The 25,041-nt window shown below is 37.9% G+C and overlaps 1 protein-coding gene and 1 long non-coding RNA gene across 8 annotated transcripts in view; one reads left to right on the plus strand and one right to left on the minus strand.

Annotated features, from left to right (window-relative positions):
• Window positions 1-25,041, minus strand: part of FGF14 (fibroblast growth factor 14) — a 612,361-nt gene that overhangs the window by 397,540 nt on the left and 189,780 nt on the right. The gene's annotated exons all lie outside the window — the stretch shown is intronic.
• LOC122237083 lies at window positions 8,787-16,664 on the plus strand. Of its 2 annotated transcripts, none has more exons than XR_006215304.1 (4): window positions 8,787-8,824; window positions 12,518-12,706; window positions 13,865-14,026; window positions 16,540-16,664. It is a non-coding gene; the product is annotated as an uncharacterized LOC122237083 (long non-coding RNA). The 2 variants fall into 2 exon arrangements; XR_006215298.1 differs by lacking the exon at window positions 8,787-8,824 and adding an exon at window positions 8,853-8,891.

The raw sequence follows: 25,041 nt of genomic DNA on the forward strand, positions 1-25,041 counted from the left end.
ACAGAGGATGTGTTTAACATTTGCCTCCCTCACACCTCACCACACCTGACCCCTCCTCACATGCGTCAGTCTGTGTGCCACATTAGCAGACAACAGGCACAAGCAGAAATATCTCCACCCATGGCCAGAGAGCACAATAAATCCAACAGAGAGGCCATACATGTTCTTCAGAGTCAGACTTCAGTTCAAATCCACTCTCTCTATTGGCAAGGTGACAGTGGGAAAATAGTCTAACGGGTAGGCAGCAGTTTTCAGAACTCACACATAAAAGAAGGAGAATAGCATGTCTTTCACGGTGAGCTATGAAAACACAGAAGTTCACCCAGCTGGCTACCATAGAAGGTCATCAGTAAAATTTAGCCACCATGAATGATTTTGAAAGAGATAAAGTAGATGTAAAGAACACTTAGACTTCTTTGAATAGTTCCGTAGGACTCTTGTTTACTAACTAGGTTTCTGTCTCAAAGGCGACTCAGTAAAGGAGCCCCTGATATATGCATAGGCATCTCCCACATAGACATGACAGAAACATCCTGGGACAGTGAAAATGTGCCAAGAAAGGGCAGAATGGCACATTAGACAACTCAGAACAAAGGCAATGTGTTGACCATTATCTCCAGAGACACACATAAGCCTACCAATCCCAGTACAATACAAGCATGTCAGCAACTTTAAATTGAGAAGAAACCAAATAGTGAAAGATGCATGGAAGGAAGGGAGAGAAAAGCAACAGGGTGAAAGGGCCACACAGGGACACAGGAGGCAGGCAGGTACACATCTCTAATTATGTAGAGCACACAGTACGATACCTCCATCCATCTGCACTCACGTGTATAGTGAATGGGCAACAGTCACATGTTTGGGGAGTGGGCGACCACACTCACTCTGCCTCTGAAGCTCTGTGATTGAGAAGATTCTATTCTTTGGAACTAGAGAAGTGATAAATGATGATGGAGAGGTAAGAAGGCAATTTAGACAGTTTTCAAAATAAGATAAATGGCTAGTAAATGTGAGCAAAACAAATGATCCATATTTTTTTAATAATGCAAATTCAGTCAGTGTGATGCAATGTTCACCTATCAAATGAACCAAGAATTAAAAAGCAGATGAGGGCAGAGTGAAACAGAGGCATTGAGACATTGCTGGAGGAAATGTAAATTGATGTTAAGAGTTTGAAAAGTAATTTGGTGATATTTACCAAAATAATTTGGAATGTTCATACCTTTGACTTATTAATTCTTCTTAGAAACAATCATAACATAGTTATAAGGAGATACACCAAAATGCTCACAAAAAGTTCTGTACAGAAGTGCCATACAACCGAGAAAATTGGAAATCCCCCAAAGTGTTCAATACTAACAGGATGCTTTAAAAAGCCAGAGCATATCCATATGCTGGGATACTCTGTAGCTATTAAAAATAAAGGCTTTTCAATAACACAGGGAAATTTAATAACATTAAAAATGTCAAGTAAAGAAAGCATATGTTCTCACATAAGCTAAAATGTATTGAGAAAAATACACCAAGAAATTAATATTGCTAGAATTATGAACACACATTTCCTGATTCCTCATATTGTTTTTCAAATTTTCTAAAAGCACATGTCGTTATCCTTAAGTTCAGGAAGGACATAAAGCTAAAATAATTACCATAATAAGAAAAAAGATCAAAGGAAACTGTTCTTGTCTGTTTTCTTTCATAGTTCTGAGGTCTTGTGTCCATTGGAAAATAAGAAAATGACTATCGGGAAAAGAATTTTATTTATTGGCTTCAGAAAGGCCATGAGACAGTAAGAAGAGAAGTGAACAGGTGGCCACATAAATTCTTAAAGAGAGAGCTGCTCCTAAGAGAGCAAATTTTCTAAACCTCTCTTCAAAATATATGCTATGTAATGTGGCATTTTTCATTTCCATTTTCCAGACTTATTTTGATTGAAAAGTTATGCAATAGGGCTAAAGCTTTAGAATATACCTAGGCTATGCTCTCTTCCTAAATGCATTCTAAAGTCATTTCACCTCTAATACATTTCTTATAAGTTAGGGAAAGAAAAAGTTTCTGGCATTCAACTATGATATCCTGGGGTCCCTCAACTCTGACAGCAGAGACCTTTTAAAAAATTTATTTACTCCTATTTTCTTCCTCTATTGCTTGACTTTTGTATTTTAATCTGAGTTAAGGATCTTTCATATAGTACTGTGTTTTACCTAAATTCTTTTTGGTAATCACCATATATACATACATAGACACAAACAGAGCATATATGATTACATATATAATTTGTTACTTACCATATAATGTTATATGTAAAAAATATATATATATATATATATATATATATATATATATATAGTGACAACAATAATAATAATAAACTATATCAGGTGCAGAATAAGAACTTTTCTCGTAAAGATATCCATATGAGTTAATATCACACCTTCCCTTTAAAATTCCATTTCTATCCAAAAATTAGTTTAAATGTTATCTATAGAAACCACATGATAAAGTAAAAGGAGTCTGAAGCTGAAGCCCACAGACCGGTATTCAGAGCTAGATCCCCCAAGTTTATTATAGGGACAAATCACTCAATGCCTTGGCCCACACATTTGTCATCTGCTAAGTGGAAATGATACAGTCCTCACAGCATAACTGTGACATGAGATAATACATGTAGGAGTGAGTATGAATTGTAAAGCTATTATTTTAACTCCTTCACACCAAAACAGGGGTAGGAAGCCTTTTACAGGACTTCTCCACTCAATTAACATGCTATATTTATTCAAATGGAGAAAAGATCCAAAAAAAATTTTATTGACCCACTCTGGAAGACGTTCTTAGCCTGGACTCATTATCTTGAATGCAGACACAAGAATTACCAGTATTAACATGGTGTAACTTTTTCCAGATAAAAGAAAATAAGTAAATATGTCAATAAGTAAAGCTGACAATTTACAAAACAGAGATGAAGCTATAGTAATAGTGAATGAAATTTTGCCATTAATAAGCTTAATATTTCTCTGGGTAACATAACCATTATTTTCTTATATTTGCTCATTGGATTAACAGATTAGGACTTGCATGCACTGCAGAATAGAATGGTATAGTGTTTTTCATACTTAAGTAATGAAAAGATCTTTAAAGGAAAAGATCTTCTCACTAACTGCAAATGTTGACAAATCATGTTCATAACAATATTAATATATAAAACTTGGTATAATCTGTCTGCCGTATCCATATGACTTGTTTACAACTATAAAACTAAAAATTGATAAATGGAAAGCAAACAAAACTACAAAAAACAGTATGAAAAACAATAGCATTAATGTGAAATACTATATTGTTTGCTAAAACTAAACAACCATTCTCATTGTGAGTATAATAATACACACACACACACACACACACACACATTCACACACACATTTAAAGTCTGACATGTCTCTATATGCAATGTTCCTAACATTTTTCTCTGTTCAAACTTCTATGACATCTCCACTGGGATGGTACATGCCTGAGTTACACATGCACTGTCCAGATGGGCACACACCTGGGTTGCTCATGTGAGGTGCATGGGAAGCACATAGAGGCACACACTTGAATCACACATGCAGTATACATAAGAAGCATGTGCAGACACATGACTGAGCTACACGTGGAGGACTACTCCAGTCTTTCCCCATTAACCTAGGATAAATAAGTAGCACTCCTCAAGCTATAGTCATATGATCAACCCAACTGAAAATATGGGTAATAAAATTGCATGACCAAACTCCATTAGGAGTAATCTGACACATGTTCATACTATTTTTTTAGACTATAATCCACATGAAAGTATAAAATTAGTCATTTTCTTGAGAAACACGCAAGCACTGGGAAAACGTTTATACATTCCTTTTTGAGGAACTCTAGTATCTGTATCATAACTTAAATCTAAATACTTTGAAAAGTTTTTTATTAAATAGAATCACAGAATTACTGACTTGAATAGAATTGCCGAGGTGCCAAAATCTGCCAGATCTGACATTGATTTTTGTTGCTGACTCAGACCAACGACATCAGCAACAGCATCCCTGGGTTGGGAGCTAATTGAGTCTAGTCTCCATCCTTGCCAACTATCTTCTTTCTTAGTTTCTCTCTTTGCCACCTTAGTGTCCTATCCTTGCTCTTTGTAAATAACACTCATTTGGGACAAGCAAAACAGACACACCATTGAAACAGATTTGTGTTCTTACTGACAGCCCATAAAATAACTCCTCTGTGGAAGAAAAGCCACTGTTACAGTCAGTTGCATACCTAGAGATTCCAAATTCTTCTGTAAATATTTAAGACTGAGGCCTTTTCTCTGTTAACCACAAAACAATAGACTTCCAGGCCTGCTCACCTGCGTAAGTTAACACAAAAAGTAATGGACATTCCTCATAAGTAGATGCTTACATAGCCTGCTCTTACTCACATAGCTATGGTCTCATAAGAGAAGCACAAAGAGAAATAGACACCCAACAAGCTGATCTACTGAATTTTCAGCAATTCATTCAATTTAACAAATTGTTAGGTGCCTGTTATCTGAAAAATACTATGCAGCTTTGAGTTTTTTCTTTATATCAATGATGAAATAAAAGAACAAGATACCTAGGCTCCAAGTTTTATTCATCCATCTCCTTTATTTAAAACATATATTGATCATTTATCATGATGTACTAGGCATTGTGTTGGATTCAGCAAGAGATTAAAGAGGGGAGAGATCATTTCTCAACTGAAGGACTGGGACACATGTTATAGATGAACTGGCATATAACTTTAAACTAGAAAACATCAGAACTGCAGCAGAGAGAAATGAAGAGGGAAAATAAAGGGGAGCAAAGAGAAAACAATGTAGTATTGTGGTTAAGAACAAGAATATGGTCAACTGCAAAGATCCAAGTTCATGTTCCAGTGTTTTCAATTACTATCTGTATAAGCTGGAGAAATTATTTAACCTCTTCAAGTCATAATGTCCTTTATGTGCCAGAAGGTGAAACAGAAGGACTTAACAAATTCATTTTGTTGACATTTCATTTTGTTTTTGTTTTGAAGAATTAAATGAGATTAAGTACAATATCTGGCACAGGATTAGTGCTCAATTAAGGCTACCTTTTTGAATTGTAATTATTATTTTAAATATTCTGGTGTCAAAAATAGCATAACAAACTTCACAGAGCCAGAAAATGTAGAACCTGCTGTGGAAATGATGAACATTCTCCTTTGGTTAAAGTTTAGAACTTAGAAGAAAAGCAGAGGCTAATAGATTTGAAAAGTTAATTCTGGTCACACTGAAAAAAAGGCTGAGAAGTTGGGTTTAATATGTAGATGGTACAGAGAGAGACCTTGAAACTTCATCAGCAGAGTAGTAATATAATAAGAGGGGTGCTTTGGGAAGAAGCTGGTAAGTGAGCTGAAGTGGAGAGAGGTGAGAAAGAGAGAAAAAGAGAGAGAACATTTCATAAAAAGTATTTCAATTAACCAATTAAAACTTACAAGTAACTAAAGATTTGAAGTGATGAAAAGGAGGGATTGGATGTGGGAGAGCCATTATGAAGGTAGAATCCCTTCCAACTTTTAGTGATGTCTTTAAGTTAAGAAAGTTTAACCTAAACAGTTCTTAAATGAAAACCAAAGGTCATAGCATTGACCCAATTGGTGTTGTAATAAAAACTCTAAATATCAGCTGTATGTCAACTGTGTGCCAGGAACACACGTTAGGTACCATTTTAGCTTCATGCTAAGGCTGGATACCCAATGGATTTCACATGCTCACACAATCCAACATAGAAGGAAAAAAGGAAACTTTTCCTCTGGTTGTTTCCAGCAATCTTCCCTCATACCTCCTTGGCTTGAATTGGTTATATCTCCATTCCTGAACCACTAACTGTGATCATGGGATCACCATGTTCTTTGAGATAAGTCCTGTTTGCCTGAATCAACTGTTTTGTCTAAAAGAATGAGACTATGTTATTGTGGTGATAATGGTGGTTTTCAACCAGGGGCAAGTTTGCCCTGCAATGGACATTAGACAATGTCTGTTGTCAAACAAATACTAACTGGGAAGGTGTTACTGGTATCTACTGGGAAGAGTACAAGAATGATGTTAAAGATCCTACAAAGCACAGGACAACCCCCACAATACAATTATTGGACCCAAAATATCAATAGTGTCAAGGTTGGAATGTCAGATTAGGGGAATCAGGGATTACCTCTGGATCTGATCATGGGATTGACTTCGAATCCAACTTCACATTCATAGAGAAGGGTAAAGTCAATGTTAGAAAGACAACCATTAAGTCCATTAAATTCATATACTAATCAAAAATTAATTGGATGGGAGAGCACTGCAAGAATATTAAATAAAGACTGCCACAACTATGCACCTTTGTAAAGGCAATGAGAATGAGACAACAAGCAATGTTGGCAAAATCAACTTTTTAAGAACTTTGGAAATATGCCACAAGAGGAACCGAAGTAATGTTTATTGAAGAGAATAAATTGAATCTCAACTGGAATAGTGAGTTTTGTGGTTTTTTAACTTGCCCTATTCCCATTCTCTCTCCCCAGATCTACAGCTGCCATTGAAAACAATAGCTTTGCAAATATGATAACCATGAAAATGAGCAGCCTACCAGCTACCGGAGAGGGCAGAACAGGTTTGAATCTCCCAAAAGCATCATTACCAGGTATTGTTATAATTTGACCTGTGGCAGTTTCCTGAAAACATCCATTAGCAGGGCTTGCCTTCAGTTGATCTGACTCACATATCACTCACTGTAAACAATCTTTCTCCAGGGCTTTTTCAAAAACAATCAAGGGTAACTGTTTAACATCAGAGCTGCCTCAGAAAGTGGAGCAAACAAGAAGCTGACCAAAAAAACTAAAAAGAAAGTTTGGTGAATGAGTCATCCACTGGGTCTGTCTTAGTCTGTGTATAACAGCCATTGAAAAATAGCATAGAGAGGTCTTTGAAAAGTTCCAACATATTTCTGGGAATCTAGAAGGCCACACATGTGTAGGAAGCAGAAAGACCAGAGGATCTGAGAAGGCCCTAGTCTCTCAATTCTTTCTGAACTGGAGGCTCTGAGCAAGCAGGAAGTGAAAGCTATTGAAGGAATTGAAGGCATTCTCCAACCAGAAACACTCAGGAAACACTCAAATATCAAAGGAAATATCTTGCCAACCATTAGCTGACTATAAGCTAAGCTGCCACACATTACAACACATAGAAATCATGGAAGATTTTAAATCAGCTAATATAATTATGTGCAAAGAACAAAAGGAAGCCATGAATAAAAATCTAAAGAAAAATATGAGCATGATGTCTCAGCAAACAGTATCAATAAAAGCATATCTATTTTAAAAAATAGAGATTCTATGGCACATCCCCAAAGGCAAGGGAATTAAAAGCAAAAGTGAATTACTGGGACCTTATGAAGATAAAAAGCTTCTGCACAGCAAAGGAAACAACCAACAAAACTAAAAGGCAACCAACAGAATGGGAAAAGATATTTGCAAATGACATATCGGACAAAGGGCTAGTATCCAAAATCTATAAAGAGCTCATCAAACTCCACACCCGAAAAACAAATAACCCAGTGAAGAAATGGGCAGAAAACATGAATAGACACTTCTCTAAAGAAGACATCCGGATGGCCAACAGGCACATGAAAAGATGTTCAACGTCGCTCCTTATCAGGGAAATACAAATCAAAACCACACTCAGATATCACCTCACGCCAGTCAGAGTGGCCAAAATGAAGAAATCAGGAGACTATAGATGCTGGAGAGGATGTGGAGAAACGGGAACCCTCTTGCACTGTTGGTGGGAATGCAAATTGGTGCAGCCACTCTGGAAAGCAGTGTGGAGGTTCCTCAGAAAATTAAAAATAGACCTACCCTATGACCCAGCAATAGCACTGCTAGGAATTTATCCAAGGGATACAGGAGTACTGATGCATAGGGGCACTTGTACCCCAATGTTTATAGCAGCACTCTCAACAATAGCCAAATTATGGAAAGAGCCTAAATGTCCATTAACTGATGAATGGATAAAGAAATTGTGGTTTATATACACAATGGAATACTACGTGGCAATGAGAAAAAATGAAATATGGCCTTTTGTAGCAACATGGATGGAACTGGAGAGTGTGATGCTAAGTGAAATAAGCCATACAGAGAAAGACAGATACCATATGGTTTCACTCTTATGTGGATCCTGAGAAATGTAACAGAAACCCATGGGGGAGGGGAAGGGAAAAAAAAAAAGAGGTTAGAGTGGGAGAGAGCCAAAGCATAAGAGACTTAAAAACTGAGAACAAACTGAGGGTTGATGGGGGGTGGGAGGGAGGGCAGGGTGGGTGATGGGTATTGAGGAGGGCACCTTTTGGGATGAGCACTGGGTGTTGTATGGAAACCAATTTGACAGTAAATTTCATATATTAAAAAATTAAAAATTAAAAATTAAAAATTAAAAAAAATATATAAATAAATAAAAAAAATAGAGATTCTATAGTTAAACAGTATAATAACTAAAACAAAAATCCATTAGAGGGGTTTAACAAAAGATTTGACTTCAAAAAATAAAGAATTAGTGAGCTTGAAGATAAGTAATTGAGACTGTCTAGCCTAAGGAATAGAAAGAAGAATGAAGAATAACAAACAGAAACTAAGAGGTCTCTGTGACATCATCAAGCATAACAGCACACACATCATGAGCGTCCTAGAGGAGAGGTGAAAGAAAGGGACAGAAAAAATATTTGAAGAAATAATGGCCAAAAACTTACATCCAAGAAGCTCAAAAGATGTATGTTGGATAAACTTAAAAAAGATCACATCTAGACACATCATAATCAAATTGTCAAAAGTCAAAGGTAAAGAGACAATCTTGAAAGTAGCAATACAGAAGTGGCTCATCATATAAAGGAGATTTTTGATAAGATTAATAGCTGATTTCTCATCAGAAATAATGGAGGACAAAAGACAAGCAGATAACATAATCAAAATACTGAATGAAAAAATACTTTCCATCAATAATTCTATATCTACTTGCAATTTCACTTATATGAGGAATTTAAGAAACAAAACAGATGAACATGGGGTGGGGAGGGCAAACCAGGAAACAGACTCTTAACTACAGATAAAAAACTGAGGGTTGTTGGAGAGGAGGCGGGTGGGGTAATGGATTAAATGAGTGATGAGTATTAAGGAGGACACTTGCAATGAACACAACGTCGTTAAGGGATGAATCGCTAAATTCTAAACTTGAAACTAATACACTGTATGTTAACTAACTGGAATTTAAATAAAAGCTTGGAAGAAAAAAGAATTCTATATCTAGCAAAACTATTCATTGAAAATGAAGGATATATTATTGCCAGATAAACAGATAATTCATTGTTCATAGAGCTATCCTGTAAGAAATACTAAGAAGTCCTCCAGACTAAGATAAAAGGATACTATACAACAAATAGAATCCACATGTAGAAATATTAAAAGTACCAGTAAAGGCAACAATTTAGGTAAATATAAGAGATAATATAAATGTACTTTTGGTTTGCAACTCTTTTCTAACTGAAAGATAACTGCATAAACAAACAATTATAAAACTGTGTTACGGGACTTAAATAAATATTTGTACTTAAAATGCACCAGAGGACAAAGAAGGGGGAGGAATGGAGCTGTGTAGCAGCAAAGGTTTTATATTTCTGACCCAAACTAGATCTTTAAGTTAAGATGTTAATTGTAATCCTCAGAGTAAACATTAAGAAAATAACTCTAAAATATAATTAAAAAACAATAGAGGAGTTAAAATGATATGCTAGGAAACATTAACACAAAAGAAGATAGTAATGGAGAAATAAAGTGAAAGATAAAACATATAAAATACAAGTAGAAAAATGGCAGATATAAAATCTACCTTATTAATTTTATTAAATGTAAATAGAATAAACACTCCAATCACAGGCAGAGATTGACAGAATAAACAAATATCACCCAATTATATACTGTAGTAGAAATACGTTTTATATTTAAGTCACACATCGTTTAAAAATAAAAAGACTGAAAAAGATATATCATGTAAACTATAACAAAAAGACAGCTAAGTGACTATATTACTATCAGAAAAAATATACTTTAAGGCAAAAATTGCTATTAGAGACAAAGAGCATTTTATAAGAATAAAACTTTCAATCCATCAAGAGGACATAACAATAATAGGTACATATGCACCTAATAATAGAGCCTGAAAAAAAAAATGAAGCAAAACCTTACAGAATTGAAGGGAGGAATAGACAATTCAGTAATAATAGTTGCACACTTACATAATAGAACAATTTGGCAAAAGAGCAACAAGGAAATAAAAGACTTGAATAACACTATAAAACAGCTAGATCCAACAGACATACATAGAGCAGTCCTTTTAAAAACATCAAAGTACAAAATTTTCTTAAGTGCACATAGAATATTCCCCAGTATTAGGTCAAATATTAGCTCACATATGCAGTATATGACCATAATGTAGTATTAGGCCATACATGTAGTATATCCATATGTGGACAACTACTCAACCATAAAAAGGAATGAAATATATATGTGCTACAACATGGGTGAACCTTAAAAACATTATGCTAAATGAAGAAGTCAGACAGAAAAAGACCACATACTGCATACTTTCATTTATATTCAATGGTTACTGCAGGCAAATCCAGACAGAAAGTAGATTTGTGATTTGCCAGGGCTGGGAAAATGAGTAGGAGAATAGTGACTGCTGATGTGGAAAACATTTCTTTTTGCAAAGATGAACACTTTCTAGAATTAGGATGTTCACATGGCTTCATGAAAATAGTAAATGCTTCTGAATTACAGACTTTTGAAAGGGTGAATTTTATGGTATGAAAGGTTGGTTGATAAAAGAAAACATTGAAGTAATTTATTGAAAAACAAACTAACTGTGTGTTTTATAATGGCAAAAAGGACATGAATATGATGATGGTGATGATGGTGATGATGATGATAGCTAAGATTAATTAACCTATACAAAAATTCTATGCAGCAGATATTTTTTTACTCCCATTTTTTTTCAACGTTTATTTTTATTTTTGAGACAGAAAGAGACAGAGCACGAACGGGGGAGGGGCAGAGAGAGAGGGAGACACAGAATCGGAAGCAGACTCCAGGCTCTGAGCCATCAGCCCAGAGCACGACGCAGGGCTCGAACTCATGGACTGTGAGATCGTGACCTGAGCTGAAGTCGGACGCTTAACTGACTGAGCCACCCAGGCGCCCCTACTCCCATTTTTTAAATTAAGAAAATCTAGCAAGGAAGCCTGCCAAAGTCATCCAGCTAGGGAAAAATGTAGCGAAAATGAAATTCAATCCCAGGTCATTAGCCACTAGCAATGATGATGTCCCTACTCTTGAGATCACATTTTACTGGTAGAAAGAGACAAGTAGACATATAATAATAGACAAATGAAAAGAAATTTGTAATGGAGAAAAAAATAAATGGGGACAACACAAAGGATGAGCCCAAGCTTCTCAGGCAGAAAGGTCAAGAACATTCCTGGCAGATAACTGGAGCTAAAGTCCTACAACAAGGATTTCAGACATTTTCTTGATGAATTTTGGCATCTGTTCTCCCTCCCTACTGCCTTAACCCACTGCACTCCCCCTACACCACACACACACACACACACACACACACACACACACACAGGAGCATGGCATAGTCAGTTTAGATATTAGCTGAGCTTATAACTATATAATTAGCTGACACACGCATTATAAGGTGAATTGGTTTCTTAGCTTGGTTTAAAGGCTGTGCTCACATACTTTGTAGACAACCTTTAGGTACAGAGGCCTATCTCCTGAACATTTGGAACTCTTTCAAGTTCTTGTTTGAAGAGTTAATTGAAACTCATTTTTGCACACAATTATTAGTAGCCTGTGCAATAAACTACCATCCCTACCCTGAACAAAATGTATGTAAACAGCTATTAACCGCATAAAAAGAATAGCACCAAAAGTCTACAGAGACAATAGTCACTGTCTCAAACACAGAAAGAACATCACATTTGGATAATGATTTTTCTGATTAAATTTGTTGTAGACAGACAGAAGACAGAATTAGATCAGTGGTGAGTTTAGAGGGTAGCATTAACAATGAGAAAGGAATTGAATCCACAAATATCACTTTGGAGAGAGGAAGCAGGAGGTATACGTCCTCTCTTAATAGATTAATTAAGATAAACTAAACAGCATGTTCAGAAAGTTTATAGGATTGGCAAATAATGTTTTGGTAAGGTCATTATAAACCATTCAATGGCTATTATGATGGTAATTTACAGCCATGACAATTGTCTAGACAAGAAAATTAAGACATTACTGGTTCCAATTTTAATTTGAAACAAAGCTAACCATATCGTATTAAGTGTCCTGATCTTGTGGCCTCCAGCCACTGGTTGCAAATGTTAAACTCATTTGCTGTTTTTCCCAGAACTGCTAACAGGACTGGGCAGAGACAGGAGAAAGAAATGAGTCAATTGTAAAGATATCTGGATTGAAGAAAAAAGACTCAGGGAAGAAGAAAGATTCTTCCTGCACAGCAATGTTATCCAAACAGCAGCGTTCTCAGATTGTCTGGTAGTGGAGGACATCCCATAAACAGCCTCCGGTAAAGAGAAGGGTAGGTGTTTCTCTTTGAAAAGAGTCCATAGCTGGGCACAGCGTCTGTTTCTCCTGCCCTTACAACTTAACCTTAAAGCAAAGTGGAGGGCAGTGATCTCTATGAATAGGAGAGAAAATAGAAGGGAAAGACCCATTACTGTGAGTGGGATCTGGTAGGACAGTTCCATAGGATCACAGTTACGGGTATGCGATTGTTAGACCTGGTATTCATTTGCACTTGATAGCAAGTTACTGTCACGTAGGCCTCCAGTTGAAGTTCTATGGACTCTCTAAAGGCAATTAGAGAAATTCTTAACATTTCTCTATTGGGCCTTCTACAGCAGATATCAGGTCAGAGTTAGAGGTGGAACATTTCGGAATCACCCTTAGGGTGTGCTATCAAGATCCACCACAGCCTCTCCCCTCTACTGTGCCAGACTCAGGGGTAGAGTGGGGGGCGTCCTGGCCTGGAAAGAGCAACGTGAGGTTTAGACAGGGTCGTGCCTTCTCCTAAGACTCTGCTGGCCCTCAGTTTCTTTATCTGTAAAAGGAGGAAGGTGAATTTATACCTTCAAAATTCTGCAGCTTTAGATGCCCATTCCATATGAAATAAATTCTTCAATTCCTTTTAAATAAATAAATAAAATATAAATATGTATTTACAGATATGTGTATACTTACTTATAAATATATGATGTAATAGTTTACATATAATAATACCAATTTATATGTAATTATATTACAGAGCAGAACATACCCAGATACACATATACCATATACACAAAATATATTATCATAAGGGTGTTTTCAGTCTCTAGCCCATACAAAATAGTTTTAGGTCAGTACAAAATTATTTTCAGTTGCTTAGAAATCATAAGACAGAAAAGCCTCACAGCACACAGTAGCCCGCTCCTGCCTCAAGCTGGTAGTTAGCCATGGGAAACCTCTAGCTGAGCAGGAACCAATGTTTGAAACATGCTGTCCCAGTAGGAATGGTCTCAGACATGGCGGTGAGATAGACCACGTTTTTTCCCACTTATCCACTTTAGCCCTCTCTTTATTGGGCACCAGCTCCTTCCTGCTTCCCTGGCTTTCCTCACCACCCACATGCCCTGACTGGGAATTGCCATCTTCTGGTTCTCAGTCACACTCCCTTCCTCTCTCTCACCCTTTGAAGTCGACTATGGCGGCAGCCGCCGCAGCAGCAAACCGCCATGCTTCTCTGAGACACCAACAGGAGCCAAGGCACATGCTAGACGAGAATCAAAGGAATTAACAATCTTCTGAGCCTGAGGGTCTGTTATCCCAGCTGGAGGAGGAAGTGACACTACTATGGTAGGTAAGTTCTCTTCCAACTATATAATTCCAGAAAAACTCAGTCCACACCGACGCCAAAATAGAACACATATAAATTTTAGTTGGAGCCTTCTAGAGAATATTACCCAGCCGCTGTTAATAATTCGAGGAGTGGATATTTAGGGTGCGTGGGCTTCTCTGCTTCCACTGACATTATATTCTGTTGGCAGCAGCCTATTCCTCTGATTGCCTTTAGGAAGCCATAGGAGACTGAACTGCAGTAGGCAGCCAGGCTATTCATGCTGAAATTGAACAGAGCGTTCTTCTGAGTGGGGACAGGGGGCAGGGGGGTAAGTTCAGTTCCTCCTTCCGAAGACCAGAGACGATTTCCGTTCCACCTGGTAAATTCCATCTCCTTTTGGACTTTTTAAATATTGCTCCTGGAATGGACTGTTATTTATATATTGAGAGGAAAATCTGCCAGAGTGATGTGCTTATTGAAACGCTTTAAAGAATCACTAAAACACTGATCCTGTGAGATGAGAGGAGCCTCCCTACCCTTACTTGAGGCCTTCCTCCTGCAGTCTTTGACAGAGCTAACAGACATCCTCAGCCTGTCCATGGGGATCACATGTTTGAACTCACAGTGCAAATGGAGAGCACTTACTCTTCACTCTTTGCCAAACTCTAAATCTAAAGTTACCTCACTGAAGCCCCAAATTACCCTCTTCTGTCTAAATGTCGCAAGAGTGACAAAGGTCTTGTGATATACAAGGAACCGGCTCAAGAACACAAACACTATTATTCCACTATTACCTATCTCTTAAGATTTGTAAACATGTGTAGGCAGTTGTCTACTTTATTACCTTGGCACCCATTCAAATTGAAATAAACATTATCCACAGAGATGGCAGGTATTGGTTGCTTATTAGAACAGTCTAGTACCATCGTTATTGTTCCTTCAAAAAATTAAAACACTCATAATCATGTGTCATTTTTTTAAATCTTACCTCTGCAATTTTACCTTTAATAGTAGTTACAAATACATATCTAACAGTTAATGAGGGTTTTCTAAATGCTAGGTCTGAGTTAAGATTAGCTTTGTGTGTATTATTTCATTTATCTTCAAAAGAGCCTGATAAAGCAAGAACTATTATGACTTGGTGAAGATAAAACAAGTTGTCCAGGTCACAAAACTAGTTAGGTAGAGGTAGAATCCCAATATTTTTTTAATGTTTATTTATTTTTGAGAGAGAGAGAGAGAAACTTTGAGTGGGGGAGGGGCAGAGAGAGAGGGAGACACAGAATCCAAAGCAGGCTCCAGGCTCTGAGCTGTGAGCACAGAGCCCGATGCGGGTCTTGAACTCATGAAACAGGAGATCATGACCTGAGCCGAAGTCAGACATTCAACTGACTGAGCCACCCAGGGGTCCCTAGAATCCCAATCCTTAACACCAGACTAGCTGATGGATTACCAAGTCCTTCAAAAGGGTCCTTATATTTATCCACCTTTGCCCATTGGCATTTCATGCCTGGAGGATGCAGAAGTCCTAGAACTCATCTCTCAGGCTCCATGCTGTAACCTATTCCACAATCTCCCCCAATCCTCCTAAAGTGCCAATTTCATCCTGCACCATATTACACTAGCACATGTAACCCAATCCTTTAGAAAAGATCCAAACTCACACACCCTTCGCATTCACACCCCAAGTACCAAAACATTAGATCTTACTAGTTCCATGTAAAAACATTGAGTAAGTGTCTTTCTTCTTTCCCTAAATCACATTCAAACCCTATTGCATGCTCTTCTCCTTGCCTGAGATCCCCTTCCTTCTGCACTGGCCAAATCCTCAAGCCACACTTCCTCCAAGAAGCTTTCCACATAACTTAGCAGTTATATGGCACTTTGGGGACTCATCTTTACACTGGCTTAGGACAATAATTTCTGCTTCAACAGAAAGAGCATGGGGCTTGGAATGCAGAGACCTGTGCTGAAATCCTAGTTTTTGTGATTTTATTTAATATCCTTGTAGCCTCAGGGTTTGCATTTCTGATGTGGAGTCATTACTCTCTGTGTCACAAGGTTGCTATAAGGATTAAATGAAATTATAAATACACACATGTATATGTGTGTCAGAATATATATATGTATATATATATATGACTTATACATGAATATATGTACATATGCTTTTGTACACATACAAATAATAGCTTTGAAAGCTATGAAATCCTCTAAAGAAGTAAAGAAGCATCACTGTGTTTTAACTGGTATATAGAGGTAGAAAGAGATAGATCAGTCTTAGAGTCCTAGAGGGTAGCAAACTTTTTTGTTGATATCCTTCTCAGTTTCTAGCATAATGCTATATGTAATAAAGAATACTGAGAAGAAAGGCTTGAATAGGAATTTTTCTAAGACTCTAGGGAGAAATCACTATTCCTGTATTATACATTAGAAATATTGCAAGGCTAGACAAACACATGAGCGACCAGCCAACTAGTCGGTGGCAAACATAAATCTTTGAATTCTCACTTGAGATTTTTTTTTTCAACCAGGCTCTTCTGTCAGCTTTTTCCTTGATGAATCGGACTTCATGTTTACTAATGACATTCAGAGAGTGTACTCACTGTTTGTGGATAGCACCAAGTGGGTGGACTGTCAACCACATTTGGAGAGTGTCACTGCAATTCAAAACAATCCTGACAACTTGAAGATGTGGGCAGATACAAACAACGGCATTGAGAAGACCAAACATTAAAAAAAAAAAAAGACTAATGTCTTCTTTATTGAGTCTCCTCAAAAATGTTTAAAGTGCGAACACTGAAATTTCAGATCTAGCAGACAACCTCTCCATGCTAATAAATATTACTTAGGAACCTTTGAACCTGTGTCTATTTTAAGATCTTCCAAACTGACAAACAGAGAGAATATGGAGAGGGTTGGAAAGAGAATAATAGCCAGACCTAATGGGTTAGTAAATTATGTTGGCAAACATACAGCTCACGGGAAAAGCAGAGGAAATGGTCTAATTGTACAAAAAAAAGAAAAACAGCTACTGTCTTTTTCATATCCTTCCAGAAGGGTCTCTGAGGTGTTAATTCCACAATCTCAAATCTTCTGTTGTATCATCGAACATCCCTTCCAGGTCAGACCATGAAATCTCTTTTGAACACATGTATCTAATTGTTTTGCAAGAGTTTAGAGGACTCTGCATGGATGGTCCAGAGGTTGAATGATGAGTGATTGAGTATATTCATAAGAAAAAGTAAGAAAAAGTAGAGAAGATAGTGGGGGGAAATATTTTTAAAAACATTAAACTGACATGGCTGTGACCTGAAGCTGAAGACATGGGGGACAGAAAGAGGTAAGGACTGTACACTCAAAAGTAGCACCTATTTTGGTCACCGGTGACATAGTAACAGCTGTGCCTCCTCTAAGCCAGTGCACCAGAAAAAGCTATCACGGTCCCTGTTGTACTCAGCCAGGCCAAGGAGCCTACAAGTCTACCGATATTGACTAGCAGGGGCCTGCGGATGCTGATAAGACTTGTTCTCACTCACCTACGGGGAAAGGAGTCTCATTAGCAAGAAGCAAGGTTATGATATTCCATAGAGGTTCTGGGAATGTGGTGTGTGAGGGTGATGGCCAGGCGACAGGAGGAATCACAAGACTTCTAGAATCATCACTAACCTGTTGTTATAATTACATAAAAACAATCTTTTTTATGACACATTATATTTTGCTGTATTAGGAAAAAAAAATATTTTTTAGCTGTTTTCCCAGAATGAAACTCTATCATCCCAGTGGTATGACTGTTGCTGACTTCACAACCTTCCTGGTAAGGGCAAACTCATCTTGGAAAAGGTCTGATCCCAGTGGTTTTAGAGTTCTTGTTTTTTGCTTATAATGCCAGTGCTATCCTTAAGCAATAGACAATTTGGTAAAATCTCCATTTCCAAATTCATGGCATTACTCTGACCACTGGCAACAAAAGGACTCTTGAGCCAAAATACTGCAATGCTGATATTTTTTTTTTTCCTTGCTCTGTCCAAAATTATCTGAGAGGTAGAGAATGAGGAAAAGAGCCAGTGGGCCTCTTTGTCAGAGCATCAGAGGTAGTACTCACCCAGACATTGCCTCAAGCCTCCCTGAAATCCCTTCAATCTCAGTATAGCTATCTCGTAACCAGATTAGGATTTCCCTATGTGTATCCAAGGCTGAGACAGAACAGGTAAGATAGGAGGCCCCAGTCCAGCATGCTTCTGAAGAGCTGCAGCTAAAATAATCCAAAGCACAGAGCAAATTCTACTTCGGTTTGACACTGTGAAATAATTCACGTTTTCCTTTCCTTTGATTGCAGTATATTTGCCTTCTCGATTCTGTTTTGTGTAAGTGAGCACTGTAAAAAATTGGTTTGCGTTGCCCAAGAATGTGTCAACTACGAATGAAACGAGGCAGCCCCCAAAAGGTCTGGATGGTGACCAAAAAATATCTGCTTTTTGCGTACATATTTATAAATCCAAAATTGAATGATGTATATGCAAATTTTTGGTATAATTTTCATAAGAAAAAATAAAAATAACTTTGGGAAGGTATCAGAGCAACTATGGAGTCCTCACCCCTGGAAAAAGGCACTGGGTGACTCTTCTCACATACTCAAGTTTTAATTTAGTGGCATGCATCTATTACCTCTGAAAAGATATGACATAATTCACTTATTTTCATGAAGAATGAGCCCAATGAGAGAACATTAGTGGAGTTAAATCATATTTATTATATTTCTCAAATCTGAGATGCTTATATTAAGACATACAATTCTATTGAAATAATGGATTTTAAATATTCTTCCACTTTGCTTTTAAGTACATTTCATGGAGGCTAATTTTTTTTTCCTTGTGGAATTGGGTTACAATTTCTTATTTTTTTCCTCCCCATTAACACAGTTTTGACACCAATTTGCAAATACAAGTTAACTCAATGCGACCTTTTGCCCCTCCCCCATTAAGTTTTGTGCAATTGGAAATAACTGCTAATTTAAAGCTTAATTGTTACCTACAGTGCACTTTTCACTTAATTAGATAGGTGGCTTCTGTCAGAACAACCAGCTTAACTGTGCTCAGTGGGAAAGGCCATATAGTCAGGTACTACAGATGAGTGAGTCTTGCAGGGTTTTGATTGTGTGCTCCAATTAAAACTTTTCAATTAGAACAAAGCAAATTGAATCAATGGCAACAAGAACCACACATGAGATTGGACTCAGCTTTCAAATTCAGGTGCCATAGGACCAACGTAAAGTGGGAGGTAGGTACTTTTTGTTCTTAGCACTCTGCCCCCTGACTCACTTGAGCCAATCTTGTCACACTATGATCGTCCCCAAAGAGGTTTTTCTTGGCCAACATAGTTCTATTTTCTGGGGAGACACACAGCTCCCCCCACCACCCTTCCATCTCAGATATCTCAGTTAAGATTTGGCCTGGATGAACAGAACATCCTTACTTTCCACCCAGCAAAACTACCACCTCCCTGGGCCATGCCTCATTTTAGTGGTCAGGAAAGCACAGGGATATAGAATAGGAAGAGAACAAGTTGGGCATGACACCATCCATTTGGTTGGTGTAGACTCAAGTATTGTTTTTATTCATCTGGGGGAGAGGTGTCTTTCTAATAAAACTGAGGGCAGGAAGGAACAAATTTGTTTTTAGCACAACAAAGCCACTGGTTGTATCACAAGGTGTAAAGTTAAAGTCACATTAACATGAGGCAATAAATTAGGTAATGTAAGCATGTCCTACAGAAAAAAAATCAAATGTCTAAGTGCAAGGTAGGTTGATTTTGCACTTCAGGATAAACTGATACAAATCAGATTGGAAGTATTCACCTTCTCTGCATACACTCACTCCAGCTCCATTGTGAAGACAGTAACAGAATAGCTTTCTTCCCTTCTGCTTATGGAGCCGGCAGAAACTGAGAGAAGGTCTTTGGCTTGCAGTATTGGTCTATGTGTACGTGTGTGTGCACAAGTGCATGTGTGCTAACTGGAGTTATTTAACCTCCATCTATAAAGTGGGGATTATTTCTTTTTTTTAATGTTCATTTATTTATTTTTTAGTGAGTGTGAGAGAGCAGGGGAAGGGCAGAGAGAGAGGGAGACAGAGAATCTCAAGCAGACTCCACGCTGTCAGCGCAGAGCCTGACATGGTGCTCAAACTCACAAACCAGGAGATCATGACCTGAGCCAAGATCAAGAGTCAGATGCTTAACTGACTGAGCCACCCAGGCCAAATGGGGATAATTTCTATTAGCGACCTTACAGAACTGATGGAATGACTACATGAGATGATGCATGTGAAATGCCTGGCAGAAAACAAGGTACAAAAAATAAAAACTCTCAATAGTACCTGTTACTATTATCATAGTTAATGAAAAGTGCCTAGAGATATTATACAAAGACATTAGACATTATATTTGTATACTATACTATTTGTGAGAGAGACAAAGTATAATACACGGTCTGTGACCTCAATTTGCCTTCAAATAGGGAGGAATTTATAAGACCTAGGAAGAAACTGATGATCTGAACTAAATTTTCCATATAGAAAGTGTCCTCCCCACATGGGTGATACTGGATTAGAAAATGATCTTCAGAAAGAAAGAGAAACAGGACAGCATATTGCCATCTCTTCCCCAAGAAGCCTTCAGAAAAAATCCACCTAAAGTTCTTCCGTGATCCAGTGAGTCTATAAAAATGTTTAAAGTGGAAAGTGAGTATCTGGCAAGCTGAGACTGCCATACTCCTGTTGGAGGCAGTGAGGATTACCGCCCCCCCCCCCCCCACCCCACGGGGCTAACTTGCTGGAGATCCATGAACAGCGCCCTTAGACTTTGCTGTGGCTGCTACAAAGTTTACAGCACAAACCCACTTAGGTGTTAAGATGAAAACAAGTTGTTTAATTCACAGTAGTAAAAATTCAAAATAACACACACACACATACGATTATAAGGCGTTTAACTGACTCATACCAGTAAAAATTCAAGATACACACACACACACACACACACACACACACACACACACAAACAAACGCTCGGGTGTTTACTTTTTCCAAGAGGAAGTTGCTAGACCAAAAGAATTAGTATTTTCTGTCATTTCAAGGCAGTATAGAAGAATTATGTGGGGCATTGTGTCATCCTAAATTGCCCCACCAGCTACCTAAATGCCAATAATTCATTAAAGCTATACTCGACAAAATGTTCAGAAACAAACCTTCACCACAATTTTGGATTCACGTTTGCCAAATTCAGACTCCTAAGAAGCCCTCTTATACCTCTTAAACCTCTAAACCCAGGAAAATTGTCAGAAGACAATCATCAAAGAAAACAAGCAAACTGACCTCTTTCCAGACTGCTGTGATTATCCAAAAAATGAGGGAAGGCAGGCTTCTAGTTATTTTAGTAACCTTCTCCAAAAGAAACAGAGAACCAAAATAACCAAAAAACATCTGGGCTGGAAAAAAATAACAGGGACAACAATTTGGACAATATTCTTCCTTAAGAAAGAAAAGAGGGGCACCTGGGTGGCCCAGTTGGTTAAGCATCTGACTCTTGGTTTTGGCTCAGGTCAGGATCTCACGGTTTGTGAGTTCAAGCCCCACATTGGGCTCTGTGCTGACAGTGCAGAGCCTGCTTGGGATTCTCTCTCTCTCTCTCTCTCTCTCTCTCTCCCCCCCCCCCACCCTTTCTCTCTCAAAATAAATAAATAAACTTTAAAAAGAAAGAAAAGAGAGTCTAGTTTTTTTTTTTTAATTAGATAATGTTCACCTAGAACACAATTCTCTTTGGTAGGATACTGCCTTTACTTTATGGAGAAGAAAAATGTGTTTTCATGTTGTTTCCACTAAGGACACTCATTTCACTAAGACTTTAATTTCTAAGGTAAGTTCCAAGGTTAGTACATCATTTGAACAACATAAAAGCAATCCCTCCTGGGGCACCTGGGTGGCTCAGTCGGTTAAGTGTCCTACTTTGGCTCAGGTCATGATCTCACAGTTCATGAGTTCGAGCCCCGCATCGGGCTCTGTGCTGACAGTTTACAGCCTGGAGCCTGCTTCGGATTCTGTGTCTCCCTCTCTCTCTGCCCCTCCCCTGCTCATGCTCTCTCTCTCTCTCTCTCTCAAAGATAAATAAACATTAAAAAAGTGAAAAGCAATCCCTCCTCATTCAGCTGAGTCAACACATAGTCACTGAGAAGCAGTGCTGGTCAGCAGTGAGCAGGAGGAAGAATCACAGTACTCCAATCCATTCTTATTGTTTGCCATCAGAAACCAGTGCTGGCAAGCAGTCTGAGATCCTGGAACTGGTAAGGCACGAATCAAGTTATCGCTCACTTAAAAATAAAATGCCTGGATGCGCACAAGTGTCTTTATTTTTTGTGTTGCTATTTTCTTTTCTAATCTTCCCCATCCCTGGAGTCAGTACATGACATCATTCTTCCATAGAAACAGTCATTAAAGCGCTTAAAAATATACATATTAGCAGATCACACACTCCTATCAGTTTATCTTGTGAATATCATAAATATCATGCACACAACAGATGGAAATGGCATAAACAGCAAAATTCTGCATTATTCATGAACTATAGTTAGCTTTTCCCTAGACTCCATGCTACTGAGGAATACGTGTACTTGGATATATGTTCCCTGTTAGGAACCAAGTCTTCAACAACAACAAAGCTTTTATTGGGGCAATTAACATTTGAGGTTTATGAAATTATTAATTTTGAGTATACAACACACTCCAGTTCAACCTACCTCTCACATCAGAATGAAAACAGATAATCCGAAACATAACCAAAATATTTTCGGTCATTAGGAAAATATCAAGGAACATATTTGTTAAGGATGGGTCATTTTTTCAACAGCTTTCCTCCTGTTAAATATAGATATTTCATACCACCAACACCACAAAAAAAGATGCTACCAGAAATAACCACAATAAGTGAAAGAAGCCCACTGTATTATTTCCATCCAAAATAGAGTGATTTTTTTTTTTTACTTCCTTCTGCAGAATCACACTCCTGAAGTGCAAGTTAACAAACGCATGTTGTAGGGTGGGTTTCCTGGGGATGGATTTGGAGATGGAGAGAGACAAGTGGAGTAGGAGAGTTTTTCCCAGGAATGCGCCTGCAAAGTGAGGGAGGCAGGATCCAGCAGAACAGAAAGTAAGCCCTCCGTACAGTAACTCCGAAAGCCTCAGGTCACTTCCAGAGGGAGCTCTGGAGCTGGGATGACCCTGCAGATCTGTCCCCAAGTGAAGCAAGACTTTGTACCTCTGCACCAGCCAGATATTGGCTGCAGCTCTGCATGCTTAACCTGGGGCCAGCCAGGTCCCAGTAGCTGAGGACAATTCCAACCAAAGGGTACGGCCATGAGCCATCAGTGGCCCATGTTGCCAGCAGCTGAGAATGGTCCTTCTGACCTGAAGGAGTGATCTACAAAGAACAGGACAGTATCACCTACAAAGGGGGTTTTTCATTGTAATAAGAACCACCACATCAGAATTCAAACTTATGGCAATCTTGATTCAAACTTGGAAGACCTACAATGCTTTTTAAGGATGCCTAGCCAATGCACACGAGTCTACTCAACAGGAAACAATAACAATTTTTAAACTAAATACAAGGCAGAAAGGGAGGATAAATAAATTTTTTTATCAAGTCATTTATATGAACAAGTGTTCCTCAGCACCTAAAACTATAAAAATTAGAACTGACACTGAAACTTTTCTTGTTGTACCAATAAGTAATATTCACCCCAGACACATGAAATGATTGAGATTTTTTTAAGTGTATTTATTGATTTTGAGAGAGAAGGAGAGAGAAAGAGAGAGTGCACAAGCTGGGGAGGGGCAGAGAGACAGGAAGAGAGAATCCCCCAGCAGGCTCCGTGCTATGAGCACAGAGCCCGACATGGGGCTCCAACTCATGAATTGGGAGATCATGACCTGAGCCAAAATCAGGAGTCAGATGCTCAACAGACTGAGCCACCCAGGTGCCTCTTACTGAGATTTTTTAAAGCCCCATCTATTTCATTAAGACATGCATTTTAATATAACTTTAGTTTTCATGTTCATTAAGCATTGAATACATAAATTATGTTGTTTTGATCAATAATTCTAATGAGAACCCAATTTAGAAAAAAATATTTTTAAGTGATATAAAGATTGTCATTACAGAAAGTTATGAAAGGCTAAAGAATAGAAGAGTTTCAAGCATGGATATGTGGCTTGAAGTTCTGTGCAAAAAGTTAAATAGAAATAGGAGTTCATGGAGGAAAAAAAAGCTATGGAAAGTCTCTATATGTCAAAGCAGATATTTTTTAAATGGAAAATGGTGATTAACAAATTGTTGTAGTTTCCAGGTATGATTGTTACTCTAAAAGGAGTGTGGTTATACTTTTATCTTAAAATGAAAATATTTAAAATATGCCAAAAATCATATACTTTACAACTATGTTATAAAATTTAGGCCTCATTGTAAATGGGCAAGGAATGGACAGATTTTCAAAACTTTTGGGGTGAGTGGTATGGAAGCAAAAGAATTTAAAGAGTCTCTCCCAACTGTTGGCCGCTCGTAATTATGTCCCCACAGACCTGAAACTCCTACTTAGGTAGCACCTCAGAACTACCAAACAGAAACATGTTTCACTAAATGTCAAGGAAGCATTTTAAGAATCCTACTCAGCACAGTAAAGGAGTGAAAATTGATCACATCAGAAACAATCGAGGAGAGATGGTCACTGAAAACTAAAGGCTTTGAAGGTAGACAAAAATCCCACTGGTCTAAATCAAGAAGGCCAAATGGTGCACTGTACTGAGTGAAAAGAATCATCCTCAGCTTCCCAACCATGTTGGAAGCCCAATTCGGTGTTTTTTATTGTAATCAGGCAAGTCTTGCTTTAGAAGCTGAAGGACCTCTCGGGGAAAAAGGTGGAACCCCCGAGTGACTTTGCCGTGGGTAAATGCAACCTCCTATCACAGCTACCTTGTTTATTTAGTTTT

This window comes from Panthera tigris, chromosome A1, assembly GCF_018350195.1.
Source record: "Panthera tigris isolate Pti1 chromosome A1, P.tigris_Pti1_mat1.1, whole genome shotgun sequence".
Taxonomy (NCBI): domain Eukaryota; kingdom Metazoa; phylum Chordata; class Mammalia; order Carnivora; family Felidae; genus Panthera; species Panthera tigris.